Source organism: Leptinotarsa decemlineata, unplaced genomic scaffold, assembly GCF_025532065.1.
Source record: "Leptinotarsa decemlineata unplaced genomic scaffold, Ldec_3_MD MMD2_tig00078422_RagTag_RagTag, whole genome shotgun sequence".
NCBI lineage: Eukaryota > Metazoa > Arthropoda > Insecta > Coleoptera > Chrysomelidae > Leptinotarsa > Leptinotarsa decemlineata.
Window position 1 is genome coordinate 6,222,795 of NW_027412747.1, and position 16,541 is coordinate 6,239,335.

General features: G+C 36.4%; 2 long non-coding RNA genes across 2 annotated transcripts in view; both read right to left on the bottom strand.

The window, feature by feature from the left end:
• Nucleotides 1-4,192, bottom strand: part of LOC141487398 (uncharacterized) — a 65,375-nt gene extending 61,183 nt beyond the window's left edge. The window contains exon 1 of the long non-coding RNA XR_012468356.1: nucleotides 3,683-4,192. This is a non-coding gene — a long non-coding RNA (uncharacterized lncRNA). The remainder of the gene's footprint in view (nucleotides 1-3,682) is intronic.
• On the bottom strand, nucleotides 66-2,381 carry LOC141487399 (uncharacterized). Its single transcript, XR_012468358.1, has 2 exons — nucleotides 645-2,381; nucleotides 66-523 (listed from the first exon to the last, which is right to left on the bottom strand). It is a non-coding gene; the product is annotated as an uncharacterized lncRNA (long non-coding RNA).
• Nucleotides 4,193-16,541: the final 12,349 nt, after the last annotated feature.

Consider the following 16,541-nt stretch of genomic DNA (forward strand, 5'->3'; position numbering starts at 1 on the left):
TTTTAGACCTATTTCAGTTATTTCGAATATTACTAAAATAATAAAAAAAATTATAAAAAAACGAATTTTCCGTTTTGTACAAAAGTACAATTTAATTTCTGATAATCAATTTGGTTTCATGGGGGGTGAATCAACACAAGATGCAATGGCCGATTTAATCAAAAATATGTACGCAGCGGTAGACACTAAGGAACCGGCCATCTGTGTCTTCATTGATTTGGCAAAAGCCTTCGATACTGTGAGCCATCCAGATTTGATGAAGTCCCTCGAAAATATAGGATTAAGGGGAAAATCATGGGATTTAATAAATAGCTATTTGAATAATCGGCAACAATGTATACAAATAGATAACACCCTGAGTAACAATAAAGCTATTCGTTATGGAGTTCCACAGGGCACTGTTTTAGGACCTATTCTTTCCATACTTTATATCAATGAGATGTTTAACCTACCCATTCCTGGAGATATAACTGGCTTTGCTGATGACACGGTTGTTTTATTCAAAGATCGAGACTGGAACACTCTGAAAGAGAAAATCCAAAATGCACTACCAGTTTTATTCAAGTTCTTCAATAGTAAACTTCTGACAGTAAATGTTGGAAAAACAGTATACTTACCACTGACCAGTTATGAACCAAACTTACCCGATTTCGACCGAATTGAAGTTAGAATTGAAAACCAATCTATGCTTCTGATGGAAAACAGAACTGTTAAATATCTCGGTATCACAATAGATAGTCATTTGAGATGGGATGTTCACAACTGTGACATAATAAAAACACTTCGATTCTTTTTGAGTGAATTCAAATATTTAAAAAAAAAATTTGATATACATCACCTTCGCATCATGTATTATACACTCGATCAAATACACATCAATTATGGAATTATTGCTTGGGGTGGTGTAGCTAACAACTACCTGAAAAATCTCGAAACACTACAGAAATGGCTCATAAAAATTGTACTCGGTAAAAAACATGACTATTCTAGTAATGATCTTTATAGGGAATGAGGGTTTCTTGATATACGCCAAACTTTTTTACTCACACTCTTAGTATACCAAAGAAAATATATTTCATCAAGCAAACAGGTACATCATATATACAACACACGATATAAGAAAGAAGCCTTGAAAGTACCTAAGATGACTAAAACTATCAGACAGAGATGTTATGTTTTTCTTGCTCCCAAACTATTCAATAAAATTCCAACTGAAATTAATAATCTCAATTCACTGTCCCTATTTAAGCGGGAAGCCAAGAAATGGGTCAATATGAAACCAAGAAATGAGATACACTGTTTGATAGACCTCAAAAATGCAAATTGAAATGTATTCATGTTCTAAAATCGTATCTATTTGTGTATCATTTGTAAAATTATAAATTCCATTCAGTATATCAATTATATATATGTGACTGTGCTTCAATTAGTATTATCATTTTTTCCTCATTAGTATTTTAATATTATGTGATTGTGTTTGTTTACTAGCGTGAAATTATTTCATATATTTTATTTATTTATTTAATTGCTTTCCGATATTTTATCCAATATTTTATAAATGTACTATATATTTACAAATAACTAGTTACTTATTTTAGAATTCATTGTATAATAACCTTAGTGATCCACGCGCAGGTTAGCCTTTGTGGATTTTCTCTGTATTTGTTTACTCGCATTCTTCAATAATGAATTGAAAGAGTATGTATAAATTCTTTGGTAAATAAACATTATTATTATTATATACTTATATATATTCAAATTCGTAAACGATAAGAGATAGAGAGTCGGTTAAATCGTGGCAAAGTTGTGTATTTTAGAGACCTATTCAATGATGTAAAGAAATCGAATATAGCTCTTTTGGTTCAGGAGTTATACAGGAAAAACCAAAAAATCCCAAATTATTTTTCTGCCTATATCTTCTTTATTCGCAGACATATTGGAAATCTGTCCAAATTTTGCTATTGGCACTTGATGTGGGCTCTCAGAATATATACATGAATCTTTCATACAGGGTGTCATCGGACTTGGGCCACCCCCATCGTTGAATTTTTAAATACGGACCTGTATTTTTTATTGTAGTTTTTGTATCGTAGACGTTCACTCCATACTGAGAAATTGAATTCAATTTTATATTTCGGTATTTTTCGATAATATTCAATTATAATTGTATGAATTGTTCCCTTTTGAATTACGGCCCTGGAAATTGGTTGACTGAGTTGAATAAAAACTAATAGCAACTTTCACGTCTCCCTATGTATCGTAGAGTTTTTTGAGAGTTTTTTTTTCATTTTTAGGTACCTATTCATATTTTTTCCATTGCTCTGAGCGTTTTATACAACGAACTTCGAATAGGACAACCTTTTATGATTATTTGAAACATATCTACATGAAAAATATATAATATGTGTTTTGATAAGCAGAAAAAAAAATGATAGCAATAATACTATCCGAAACGAACACTATAATTGTAATGAAAATTGAAATGAAGTAATTTATATACACAGAATTGGAGTCCTTCCATTTTCAATAATGCTTGAAAATACCACATTGATTAATGGTTTTCACTAGTCATTGTATACATAGAATAGTGATCCATTTGAAAAAAAAGTTTGAGTATGAAGAAATGTTCAAGTACATAAAGTAAGTTATTCCTTTTCCATATGATTTCTTATTCATTTCTACTATTTATTATTATTATACTTCTAGCCAAGTGCTAACCATAAAATGTTTCATATAGTTGCCAAGATATTTGTGTACCTATTATAGTAGTATTCACATATGTTTTTAGGGAGGTATTTGCTTTGTATATTGCTGTTTGTATCTGAATTTTCAACAATGTATGTCTTCATGTACAGAGTGGGCCAAACTATTACGTGCCGCCTGCAATGCCACAGTGATAGCTTTTTTGCTATTATCCGTCACAAATTGATCCCCACCAGCTTATGAAGAGAAACTTGATGGTGAAAACCGCATATCGACATCTATCATGGTTTACAGCATTTATAACATGTCAAAAATTTCTTGTTTCTATGAAAACATTTTCAAAGCATTTTATAAAGTAGAATTCAATCGTGTAAAAATATTTTGTTCAAATAAGATATCGATAGTTATGAATGAAAAACATTTTTTTTTCAATGGGACATCCTGTATATTCCTACATATTTCAATAGAGCTTGAAATTACCTGTCCAAAAATGTAGCACAATTGATGTTCTGCTAAAGTCATCTTTGAAATACAGAGGTTTCAGGTTTATTCATGTAGACTTTGAAACGCACACTTTGATCAAGTAGGTAGGCTTTGGACGACTCAGCGATAAAACAAAAAGAAATCGTTCAGTAGCGGCTATCAAATGTTGAGAAAGCTTTTCACAGCAGTAATTAAAACGCAGAGTTTCAATAAAACTGGTAACAATTTATACTATAATTATTAACTTCGTCTGGTTTGATGATTCAAAAATATTTTCAAAGGCGTTTTTTTCTATTGGTTGGGAAAGGGATCAAAAATGTTCGTAGATAAACAATTTAGTTTTATGCCAACGTTTTGGACTTTATTAAATCCATCATCAGGGCTCTATAATAGAATAATTTTTTAAGTAAACAGTATATGCCAATACATATTGCAAAATTCATAAAGTTTATACAATCCTATAGTATGTAAAAGAGAAACAAACAGGTGCACTTACCAAACATTAGTTGTCCATGTCAAAAAAAACGTTTGAAATATATGTGTCAGACAATATAAGTACAAACGAAAATGAGGACTAACCAAATGAAAACACATACACCACAGACACATTAAAAATGAAAACGATATCAAGGGAGACAAACTGTTTAGGAATGGACGTTTTTGTTTGTTTTAAAAAAATTATAAACAATAGAAAGATATCAGATTACACAGGATGGTGGAAACTCATGTGTATTGAAATATTTAGGAATACGATTTAGTAAATTAACATAAGCACTATTCAGTCCTTCTATGTCCCTTCTAGTGTTAACACTTTTTTGTTTGAAAATGTGGATCATCTCACTAAACAGTCGTTCACCTAATAAAGGTTGAATATCTGAAATCTTGGGGTTCGCAAAGTCAAAACTGTAGTTGTTTTTTCTTGTGTGTTCAACGAGGGCTGTTGGATTGGCAACATTCAACTTCCTTGTATCTATTTCATGTTCGGACAACCTGTTTTTTAAATAACGCCCCGTTTGCCCTACATAACATTCTGGACAATCCTTGCAGTTAATTTTATAAACGACGTTTGAATATGCAATTAAACGTCGTTTATAAAATTAACTGCAAGGATTGTTCCGAATGTTATGTATGAATATGCAATCAAACGTCGTTTATAAAATTAACTGCAAGGATTGTCCAGAATGTTATGTAGGGCAAACGGGACGTTTGAATATGCAATTAAACGTCGTTTATGAAATTAACTGCAAGGATTGTCCAGAATGTTATGTAGGGCAAACACAATATACCTACTGTCACTTACATGGAACATTGTCATCCTCACTGGTAGATATCGATGTTTCACCGTAACACACTTGTCTTAGGGCTCTTCAGTACCAATCTGGATAATATAAAAAAAAATACACAATTCATTCATAAATTACGATTTTTATGTCACGGAATAAGTTTGATCTACTGACATCGACATCGTAATGACATTCATTCACGTATTTTATTAAATCCCAGTCAGAAGGAATCTTGTTTGAATTGAAAGGGTTATTTTAGGAGTGACAACTTTTTTGAGAAAGAAAGTTTTTGGATTCCTACCACTCCATCTTGATACAGAAAAAAATGTGGAAATCTTCCGAAACAAGGAAGGAATCAATCAATTTCAAAAGAAGAACTCTATACAAAGATGTGTAGATCATGCAAAGAAGTAACATTTAGACACAATCTGGAAGAAAAAGCTCTCCTGAAACAGCTTCTTTCACATAAACATTGAATTACATGAAAGAAAACATTCTTTAGGAACAAATAATAATCGTAGTAATAATAAAAATACCGGGCCTGCCGCGAGGCGCCAGAGATCCTAATGCACTTGCTATCGGCATGTCCAGCATATGTGGTCTCGGCCTATATTCATTGACATAACGCGGCCCTTAGAGTGCTATATTACCATCTACGGCACTCGTACGGTATTGACGAGACATCGGTGTTGCCCTACGCTACGGGGGATATTGAATCCGTTATGGGGAACGAGAAGTGCCGAATTTATTGGAACTATTCGTTCCCCACCCTCAGGCTCATACAAGCTAATAAGCATGATGTAGTCCTTCTCAACTTCCAGAGCAAGACGTAGAGTTTTCAGCTCCTGGCGAGACGAATATCGTCCGAAAAGAGGAGAAGAAACGGATAAAATATCGAGGTTTTCTCTTTAAACTCCGCAGACTCTATCCAGACCACTCTGTCAAGACGGTTGTTCTGATTATTGGAGTCCTTGGTGGAATGTAGCCCTCTCTACTCTCGAATCTCAAAATCATACCGGCCTGCCGCACTAAGGCAGAAATCTTAGCCGGACAGATGCAGAAGGCTGCCATTCTTGGCCCACTGCGCTTGCTCAGGGAACATGATTATCTGACCCAATGATCACTTACTCCACTGTGTGTGCAGTGAAATGTGCATTAAAATTGTTAGCCATGTCAACACATGACACCTTATGTTCTCCACTGAAAATGGAAATATCTTTGGGCTTATAGTTTTTTCTGGATATTATTCATAGTTTGCCACATTGTTTTTTATTTATTGTGAGAACTATTTATCTTATGCTCAATGAATCTTTGATTATTCCTGTATGTCATAGTTAATTGGCGACATATGTCTTTGAAATTATCGTTCACTCTCGTGCATTCTGAATATATAAAAACCATGTTCTCTATGTTATATAGTTCGGTGATAAGGGGTTAGAGTTGACTTTCTTTGTTTGTTTGAGTGGAAACGGTAACTCAATGTATTATTGAAGAATTTCACGAAATCTATTATATGCTTCGTTTGGACATGTTTTTTTGTGTACATTCTCCCAGTTCTCGATTCCCAGTAATATTTTGAATTCTGAGATATTTGTCTCTGAGAAACTTCAATAGTAAGAACTTGAAACATTGGAGTTTTTAGTGGTATTTTTTGTAGGGAATTCAATTACTTGCTTGCAGCTTGCAGCTCTCAAACAATAGAATGCTGACGAGAAGAGTATCAAACTTTCTGTTAATGAAGGCAACGCCACGGCAGTTCTGATCACTGAAGAATACCAACAGAAAATGATCGATCTTCTTGACCGAGCAACCTATGAAATGTTCAAGCGTGATCCTACATCCAAGATAATGAAGAAAACCAACCAACTCATTGAATATTCTCAATTTCAACTGAGGACAAACACCAACTTTGGAAGTATAAAGCATTACCACCGAGACTCTACGGCCTTCCTAAGATTCACAAGCCAAACTTTCCACTTCGACCGATTACCAACACTATTGGTTGATCTACTTATCCTCTTGCGGAATACTTAGTGAAACTACTGAAGCCATACCTACAAGGGAGAAATAGAATCTTGAATATTCACCAAGAAAATGAGTACTTTGGTACTGCAGCCGAATAATATAATATGTACCAGTCAGGGAGATGTTAGATCAGATCAAACAAATTTCTTCACCTATTTTCAACCATGTTTTAACCACAATATATATGCTATGAAACAATTGTTTCTATGAACAACTGGATGAATTCGCTATGGGAAGTCCTCTCAACCCTGTGCTTGCAAATTTCTACATGGAAACTTCAGAGGAGAAAGCGCTCAGCACTGCTTCATCGGAATCTACGAATTGGTTTTGTTAAGCTGACGACACTTTTGTTATTCGGAGGCAGTTCCTACGCAACATCAACTCCATTCATCCCCATATCCAATTCAACATGGAGAAATGAAAAGATACAAGTTTTTTATGTACTGGTCAACAGAAAAACTGATGGAAAAAAGCTCATCACAAACTCAATTAAGTATACTGATTGATATCTCAACAAGAATTCAAACCAACATCTAAGTCAAAACCGTTCTACGATGAAAGTACTTGTATATTTGTGAATCACACCTTGTTGAAGAAGAACTTCGTCACCTTGATGAAGCTCCAAGTGCCAATGATTTTACAGTGCAAAAACTCAAACGTGCTCTACATCTTAGAAAAAAAAATACTCAAACTATATCGAACGCGATAAAGCCGCCGGTGGCGGGCAAAGTTTATATGCCATATATAAACAAAGTCACGGAAGCCATCGAAAAACTATTCAAACGTGATAACTTAAGACCATTAACAAGCCAACTAATCAACTGCGTTGATTAGTTGGCTCTCCTAAAATATACCCTTTTCAATTCAAACCGAATTTTTGTTCTGGTATGGGAAAAGTGTTCTCGAAAGATATACTGAGTTGACATTCTGAATCTCAGTGATGAAACCAGTAGGTAGGTAAATAATTAATAGCAAAAATGAGAATTGAAACTTTCTGTTTTTTACTATATAAAAGAGGTAAAAACATAAAGTTTCAATTCTCATTTTTCATGTTGATTTCCTACCGCGTAATAATGGCTACATCCATCAATTTATTGAAATAATTAATTCTCAATAGGCTTTGGACTCTGCTGCGTTTACACTTCTAGGTGAAAGCCAATTATAGATCTCTGAAATACTCAAATATTGCTTATAATTCGTTTGATTAGCAGTGATATGAGTTATGTATTGATTGTAAATTACTTTCAATTACTTCATTCTGGTATAGGTAGGTCTACAAGACACTATACAGTGTCTGTCACATCAAGCTTCCATTGAAGTTTCAGATGTGGAATGAAATCATCAAAAAAAAATTGTGAAAGTTTCATATATCAATGCATTGAGCAGCTGTTCTCAGATATCTAATACACAGGGAAGTCAGTAAAAGCGTGGGTGATTGAAGTTATATTGAACGAACATCGGTTTTTATGAAAGAAATTAGAGTTTCACGATCTTCTTTGGGTATTCTCACCTTCCACAATATGAAAAATGGGAAAATTGTAATGAAGAACTTCATCCACGTGTAGAAAAGAAAAACTTTCAAGTTCACCCCAAAAAATTACTGTTAGTTACGATAAGTAAATTCAAAGTATTTTTCACAAATGAACATATTTTATTTATCAGTTACTTGTCGTTTTTAATAATTTTGTCCATCAAAAAAAGAGTTGAAAGAAAATATATTTCAATGTTTTGTTGACTAAAATCTGTCTCTGTGTTCAGCATTGAAAAAAATCTGAATATATTAGCAGTTTTTTTCTCGCTAATTTTTTTTATTTCTGAAATTTCTTAAGTAGGTTTAGGCTTCGCCTTTTCACAAGAGGCAAAATTATTGAATATGACAAGGTAACAATGATTAGAACTTTTTTCTTTACGAAAAATACTTTGAATTCACACAGTAACTCATCGAGATTCTCATATTTTCAGATTGTGGAAGGTGAAAATACACAAAGAAGGTCTATGAAATCAGAATTATATTTTGGAAGGAACGATATTGTTTTCCATATTCGGATTACGTTAACAAAATTTCTTTAAAAATAATTGGTTTTTATGAGTATATATCAAGCGATTCAGAAGTTATTCAAAAATATAGGCCGTAAAATATACAATGATAATGAGAATTCATTTGAATTGCAATCATTTTACAAAGCTCACATCTAAAAAAAATCCTGCTTCATTTATACACATACAAAATTTAAGGAACATGAATATGGAATCACTGCAAAAGAAAAACAGATCCACGAAGTGAAGGTACAGTACATGGTATGTAATTATTGATGAAAATGAAAAGTAAAATCCACGGAAACCCAGAATCTGTGCACGCTAGAAGTATAACGTTGTGATATCTAGCGAAAGCTATGTATGTTAATATACATTCTTACTTCGGGAAAAAAACAGATTCTTCTTTAAACGCCGGATCTGTCTTGCATACAATGTAAAATTATGACAAGACCGAGAGTGTTTATATAAAAATTATTCATCGGCGTGTTTTGAAAGATTCTCAGTCAGATATGTTATATCAGAAAAGTCAATACACCCTTTGTCTGTGGATTGCACCATAATAACAAAGTAGTTATTTCATCAGCCGCTACGCAGTTACACAGGAAATGACTCAGCATATTCAGCACATTTCAAAGATTTTTCTAGAACAATCGAAGAAACACATATCTACATCAGCAGTACAGCAGTTCCTGATCCTATAAATATGGGAGAACAAGCGGACGCCGCATTCTTGATGATATCGCGATTCGTCGAATCTTGAATCACATTAATAAATATATTTTTCTACACCCGTACTCTAACAATACATTTATATGACCATAATCCGTTTCATAATGATACCCGTTATGATACAGATTTTTCATAACGATACAGATTATCAACCAATAGAAACCCATAATTTTTCAATCAAGAATCCTGTTCCTTTGTTTGTCCTAGATTCTAACCTGAGTAACTAATTGCTTTATTTGTCAAAATCAGTTTTCATATTACCTACCTATATTATCAAAATGTCTGAAAACAGCGATATAGAAGGAATACTATCGACTCCAATATTTTTAAAAGATCAGATCAATTACAGTTGTTATATTCAATATAAATATAATTAGAATCTTTATAATTTTCATATATCCATGATAATACCATTACGTTTGTGTTTTTTTTAAAAAATATGAGTTAATTACTGTAAATGTGTTCAATACAAATATAATATTTATAGTTTTTCATTATTTATCGGGTTTAGAAAAAATTGCGTATGCAACTTTCATGTAATGGTTATTAATACACTCGCATATACCATACAAAACTCGCCTTCGGCTCGTTTCGTATCCCGGTTAATGCTCGTGTCTTAATAACCATCATTACAAGATCGTTGTATAATATACTATTATTGTGATTGAAATTTGTGTGCAATAAAGGGTAGTGGCCTAAATAGGGAAGTTACTTTGTTTCTAAGCGCGGGGTGCGAAGTTTAAGGAGAATCGATAACGAAATTGTAAGCCAGTATTGGGTACAGAAAAGTTGAAAATAAAAGTGTTGGTGTTGAAGACACACCAGGGCAACGAAATCTATAGTTGACCATGAACCACCAAAAGGGCATTATGTGTTTTCTTATATTCTAACTAGTTGATATTGACAGATAGAGAGAGAGAGGGAGTGAGAGAAAGAGAGTTTACATATTATTTTATCTGAGTCCCCTTCCTATTTGCAGAGAGGTTATATATTGTTGGGTTCCTAGTGCCCGCTGTTTAGCTAGAGTTCATATTACAATTACAAAAAAAGGGTGCAAATTTAAAGTTTACAATACTCTCCCTAAAGTAAAAGTGAAACTGAAAGTATTCTGTACGGAGTTGGTGCGTTTGTAGTTGTTCAACAGGTTGAACCACTAGTAAATAGCACAGTCATGTTAATTGTTTTATTTGGCAAGTACATCTCTTTTTTTGATTTCCTTCAGGATCTCTTCCCATGGTGCGGAGTTGAAATAATTTTATACATCCAAAGTTATCATGGCACATATTTTCCTTCCAATCCTTCAGTTTACTTCATCTGCAATGTTTTGTACCTTTGTCAGTGAATCTGTTGTTGACCTACCTCTCCGGAAACCGAACTGATTTTTATTCAGGTCGCCTTTTTTATTTCTCTTGGACCTCGCATTGGACCGATGATTGCTTTTCCCAATATACTAGCCCAAACTTTGACTTTTTCGGGGTATTGCGTATGCCCTTCTCTAAATAGTCGTGGGTTCTCTTCAATACAGTTGTTTTTTTGCGTTTCCATTTGAATAAAAAGTGCACTATTCAACTCTGTTGGGGTCATCGTCAACAAGTTCTTGAAGGATTTGTATTGCATTGTATAAATGAAATATATGTTATTTAAGTAAATTCCTTACAGATTCGCATGATAATCAGATTGATGTAGCTGCCTAACGAGTCAATGAAGTATGATTCATTGCAAACTGTTTGCTTACTTCAATCTGCGTTACTTCATTCAGTTATCTTAATTGATCCCCTTTTGAAGTGATAACTTTTCATGGGAGGGTGAACCGTTTGGTAACGTAACGCATCACGGCGCCAGCATGTCTGGCTTCCCTTTCTCCCCACTTCAACACACAGTGCTAGCCATATCTCGGACAGCTCATTCAATTCTTTCCTCAACACGTTTCGTAACATTTGGAGCGTTATACTTCTAAATGCCTGTGGAACCCTCCCTTATAAGATCTCGAGAATAACTGGGGCTGTAGCAGACTTCCTTTTTAACATATCCCCAAATGGAGAAATCTAGCATAGTCATATCCGGTGAGTGGGCAGGCCACCGTAAATGCTCCATTAAGTAATCAAGAACGTCTTTGGTATTATGAGGGGGTGCTCTATCTTGTTGGAATAGAATTTGCCGTTGAACCGCTGAAGATAAATCACTAAGATAATCTTCGATTTCATTTTGGAGAAAACGGAAGTATCTGACCCCTATTAAGTGACCAATTATTATGTTTCTTACTATACTAGCTCAGACATTCACGTCAAACCTTTCTTGAAAATTGATGCACTGTTTGGAACCTTTGGTGTGGTAATGAATATTTCTGGAGATTTTTTCCAACACCAAACCGTTATTTTAATACCCCGATACGTGTTTCGATCACCAAGTGATAATCTTCAAAAGGAAGATCAAACTGATCTTCCTGATCACTTGGTGATCGAAACACGTGTCGAGGTGTTGAAATAACGGTTTGGTGTTGGGAAAAAGCTCCAGTAATATTCAAGCCATTATTTGTAAATCGTGATTCGTCGAAAAATAGAATGAAGTAGATAAAAATACAGTTAACTTTATGATTTTGAAGCAATCAACTAGTCGTCTATCGCCATCGTCAGCATACAAATGTTGTTGTAACTGATATTTAAATGCTCGACATCTCTGCTTTTTCAATATTGTTTTGCTGATTCGTGACTTGCATTTTTTGACTAATTTCTTTTGAAGAAACAGTTTTGTCAACCTCAACTATAGCAATCAAGTTGATTTCAGTCTCCTCATTTAAGATAAACCTCTGTTCTGTCTCTCGATTTCCCTTTTGCCTGAAAGGATTCTAAACATGCGGAAAATACTGATGGGATGGATGTTGCCGATTGGGATATCTCTGAGCATACAACTCAGCAGCCTTCCTTGAATTTCTGTAGCATTCTCCAAACAATAACAACATATCCATTTTTCACTTTGAGTATACATTATTTTGACGAAAAATTGAACTGAAATTTAACAAAAATTAAGGAACTCCTGCTGATAAAGCTTATGTCAATGTGTTTTATTCTCCAAAGAAGACTTGATGGAAGTATCTGCAAATGCACCATGCCTATCCTTGGAACACTCGACAAAAGTTAATAAATCATCATCAAGTATTTTTCTCAGTACTATTCGATTTATGTTCTTATTTGTTATCTAATTGCAAATAAATCAGTATCGTTAGATTCGTCAAAAAATCCATTTTATCAGAAAGTACTTGTTAAAAATGGCCGTCTTTAAAAAATAATAGTTAGACACGAAAATGTAATTTTGACAACTTGTCTCATTCACGTGATTTTGATTTTCTGATATCACCTGAGGTCTTCAGATTATTTTACTTCCGATCATGTCCACCTAGATACAATTTAAAAATTGACTGTAAATAAATTGAGTAGGCGTAGAAACCTTCGAAAGGTTACATTCTGATACAGGATTGTCTCAAAAATCAAAAAATGTTACAATATACAAGATGTTCCATTTGAAAACTTAAGAACCGGAGCCATTTTCAGTGAAAATGGAAGTGACCGGAAAGTGAAAAGTATGTGAAAACTCTTATCTTTGTATACCATTTACCTATACCGAATCTCATTTTGATTCACCTGATAGTCTAGAAGTTATGACTTATCTAATAGATTCGTTGACACCCGGTATGTACGGTTTAGAATATAGCAATGTCTCCATATGGTGGAAATGTCGCTAAGATGGTACCTTGGATCGTCCTTTGAAGGAGGTACCCGCTGGACGTGGGTTTGTACCGTATTTTCTGCTGCAGGGTCACTTGCCGCACTCAGACCAGAGCCGGCGGGTGTTAGTCCGACCGGAGGATCTTTGATTTACGATGTCTTCCAATACTCGGTGAGGTCCCAGCATTTGTAGTTTCGAATTTTTCTGCATCCTCAAAGTTCGAATAATAAAACGCGATTTAATAAAATTCGATTCTAATCTACTTGAGTTTAAAGACGCCGCAGGGGTACAACTGGACACAATGATGGTACAAGGCTGGACCAGAGGGTTCCCTACGCTTCCCTAACTAGCCGACATACTACCTCGCGACTCGACCTACCTATCTCCCTAAACCCGAGGATGAGAACTGCCTCTGGAGATATAAGGGCGTTTAAAGCCTAATGCAATAGAGCAGTCAGAGTAGGCTGCCCAGTGAGTAGACTGAGACGGCGGGTAGGACCTGGGTAGGGTGAATACGTCTAAGAGGGACGGATAGTTGGTCCCTCGTTTCGGTGCAGAATCGTCGATGACGAATTCTTTCGGATAGTTCTAATGAGGGCAGTCTGGAGCTGACAAGCTCTGTTGTATAATTCCGGGTCTTGATAGAGATTTTTTGGTGATGTGTATCTGCCTTGAGGAAAGAAATGGGCTCCACTTGTGCGGTAGATATATCGAGTCGAGATTTGAGAAGTAATACCAAACATTACTTCAAAAATCTCGACCCGTAGAAAACTGCAACAGTAGACACATTTTTACAATGTCCCTATTTCCCAAACCAACGTCCAAATATATCAGATGTTTCTATTTTGATAGGTAGTGTTATTGCAACGTCTGATATCTTGAATACTTTTCTTCACTAACCCAATAGTTCAACAAGTAATTTCGCAATATTAAATATCTCCTCTGGAATTTTATATATTTTTCTGGATATCTCTGTTCTTCACTTTGAAACTTTGCAAAGGAATAGTTTCACGTAGATGTTAACTCTACTGAAGCCAGAGCTTAAATGCCTGAATGCAATAGTTATCTTCATGTAAAACAGGTTCGGAATCGAGCAGTTTGCGCAAAAGGTCTTCGTGCCAGACTGTGTTCATGTCATTCAGCTCAGAAATGGAATTTCTGACCAATCTCAGAGACTGAAGTTCGGTGGAGTATGCCCTCCTGAAGCCGAGTTATTCGTAAGGCAGAACATTTTGGTCTTCAACTTATTCGGTTAGCCTTTGGAGCACAACACGTTCAGACAACTTAGCCGTTGAGCACAGCAGAATAATCGAAGGGTAAGTTTGGGGAAACAGCGGGTTCTGAACCTGCTTCGGGATCATGGTGACTACGGAGTGCTTCCACACTGTTCAATCATTTTCGCTTTAGTCGGGATGGAGCCTGGCTCCCTTACCCTTGTGGCTGGCGTTATTCAGAGGGGTAAAAGGTACAAAACTGAGTTCGGGATGAAATGTCCTCAGACATCAGTACTTCCCTTCACGGTGAACCTCTGCCTGGCTAGGTTGAGTGGATGAGACGATCGTTAACGGAGGACATGATGACGCCTCATTCGACAGAGTATCATAGCCTTCTATATCGAGAGGGATCGGCTACAGCATAATCTATAGCTTCTTTAACTCACGGATTATCGTAAGTTTCTGTACCATCAGAAACTCGCCGATTTCTCGACTGAATGGAAGGCAGCTACAAATTTTTGAGGATAGCTCCATCCTGCACGAACCACGGAGCATGCACAATCATCCGTATTGACTTATTTTATAGTTTCTCCAGAATGGAGAAATTGTTCGGAGCCGCTTGTTCCTAGACCCCTCAAGCATACGTTATGACAGGCTTGAACATCATGTTGGAGATCGTAATCTTGTTCTTTAGGCTCATTTTTGACTTTCTGATCCGTCTCTTGATCTCTGTCTTCAAGGATTCAAAGTGCGAGTTCCAGTTAAGCCTACGGTCTATTAGAAGACCGTAGATCTACTTTCCAGATATCTTCACTTTCCTAGCCGGAGAAGATATCGTTCTTTCCATGGTTATCGCCTGAGTATTGTACGGGTTCACTCGGATCTTCCATTCGAGGTACCAGCGCCCGAGGTCGTCCAATGCAAGTTGCATGTAGACGATCCTGAGCTCCCGACCCATGGAATATTAGAGGAGAGCCGTATCATCGGGTTAAAAAGATACCTCCACACGCCCGAACTTCGAAAGGTCAGTGATGTTGGGAGAGTACAGCGTGGGAGAGATCACAGCCCCTTGCGGTACTCCAGCGAGGATCTCTGCGTTGTCAGACAGAGAGCTCTAACCGAAAATTTTCTGTCACACTCCGTGTCTTTCAGGAAAGTCCCAATTCACCGGATCAGGCCCCGAGGCAGGTCGAACGCTATTAGCTTGTGCAGAAGGCCTTCGTGTCATACAAGGTCGAAGGCCTTCGAAAAGTCTATTTGGACAACGTGAACTTTACGATTTCTATCCAGCTCTTTGACGGTATTTTCGACCAGTCTCAGAATAGCTCGGTGGAGTGTCCTCTCCTGAAGCCACATTGTTCGTCAGGCAGAACATTTTGGTCCTTGATTTCTTCGTTGAATTTTTGCAGGACGACTCTTCCAACCAGCTTAGATGCCGACGACAGCAGACTGATCGGGCAATAGTTTCCTAGGGACAGCTGGGATCATGACGACGATCAAATAAATCCACCTTCTGGGAAGGTATCTGAGGACCAACGAACTGTTTATGATGTCCAAAAGGCTTTCAACGCAGTTGTTCGGGAACCTCTTCAACAACCGATTGGTTATTGAGTCGACTCCTGGATCTCTCTTGGCCTTTGTGGCCCTGATGTAACCCTTCAGCTATCCCACAGAAACTAGGCGGATGTTATCATCGTAATACTCCCTGAGGATACGGTGAACCCAATCTTCTAACAGAATTTCGCGGTCGATGTCATCGTTATCGTCGCCGTTAAGTTGAAACTGACGTTCGATCGTGTCAGCAAAAGCCAACGCTTTGTCAGCGGGGGAGTAGCACACTCCGTGCTCTCCGTGAATGAGTGAGTGAGAAAGCAGTTTTCTTCCCTTTGAGTCAGCGGATGATCCGCCAAAGCTGATCATCCCCAGGCTCAACGGATTCCAAAAGTTCCTCTCACCTTTTGTTCTGATGATCAAGGATGGCCTGTTTGACTTGATTGGCCATCCTGCTTGCCGCAATTTCATCCCCTGGAAAAAGTATACGCTGATAAAGCCTTCTCAGGCAATTTCTCTCTCGTTTCAAAGCTTTTTGAATTTGCAAAATGTTTGAGAAAAATTTGTTCTTTTTCTTGGACGTTGGTAACAGGACGGTAGCCGGTTGGGTTGACATGAGTCTTTGTTCCACTCATTTAATCGACCATCGGGTGAAATGGTGGTGGTTCGAGCCGCGAGGTCGACGAATAGTTTCAACAAATATTTCCCGGAACGTAGGGCAACACCGATGTCTCGTCAATACCGTAAAAGTGACGTAGATGGTAAAAAAGCACTCTTGGGGTCGCGTAATGTT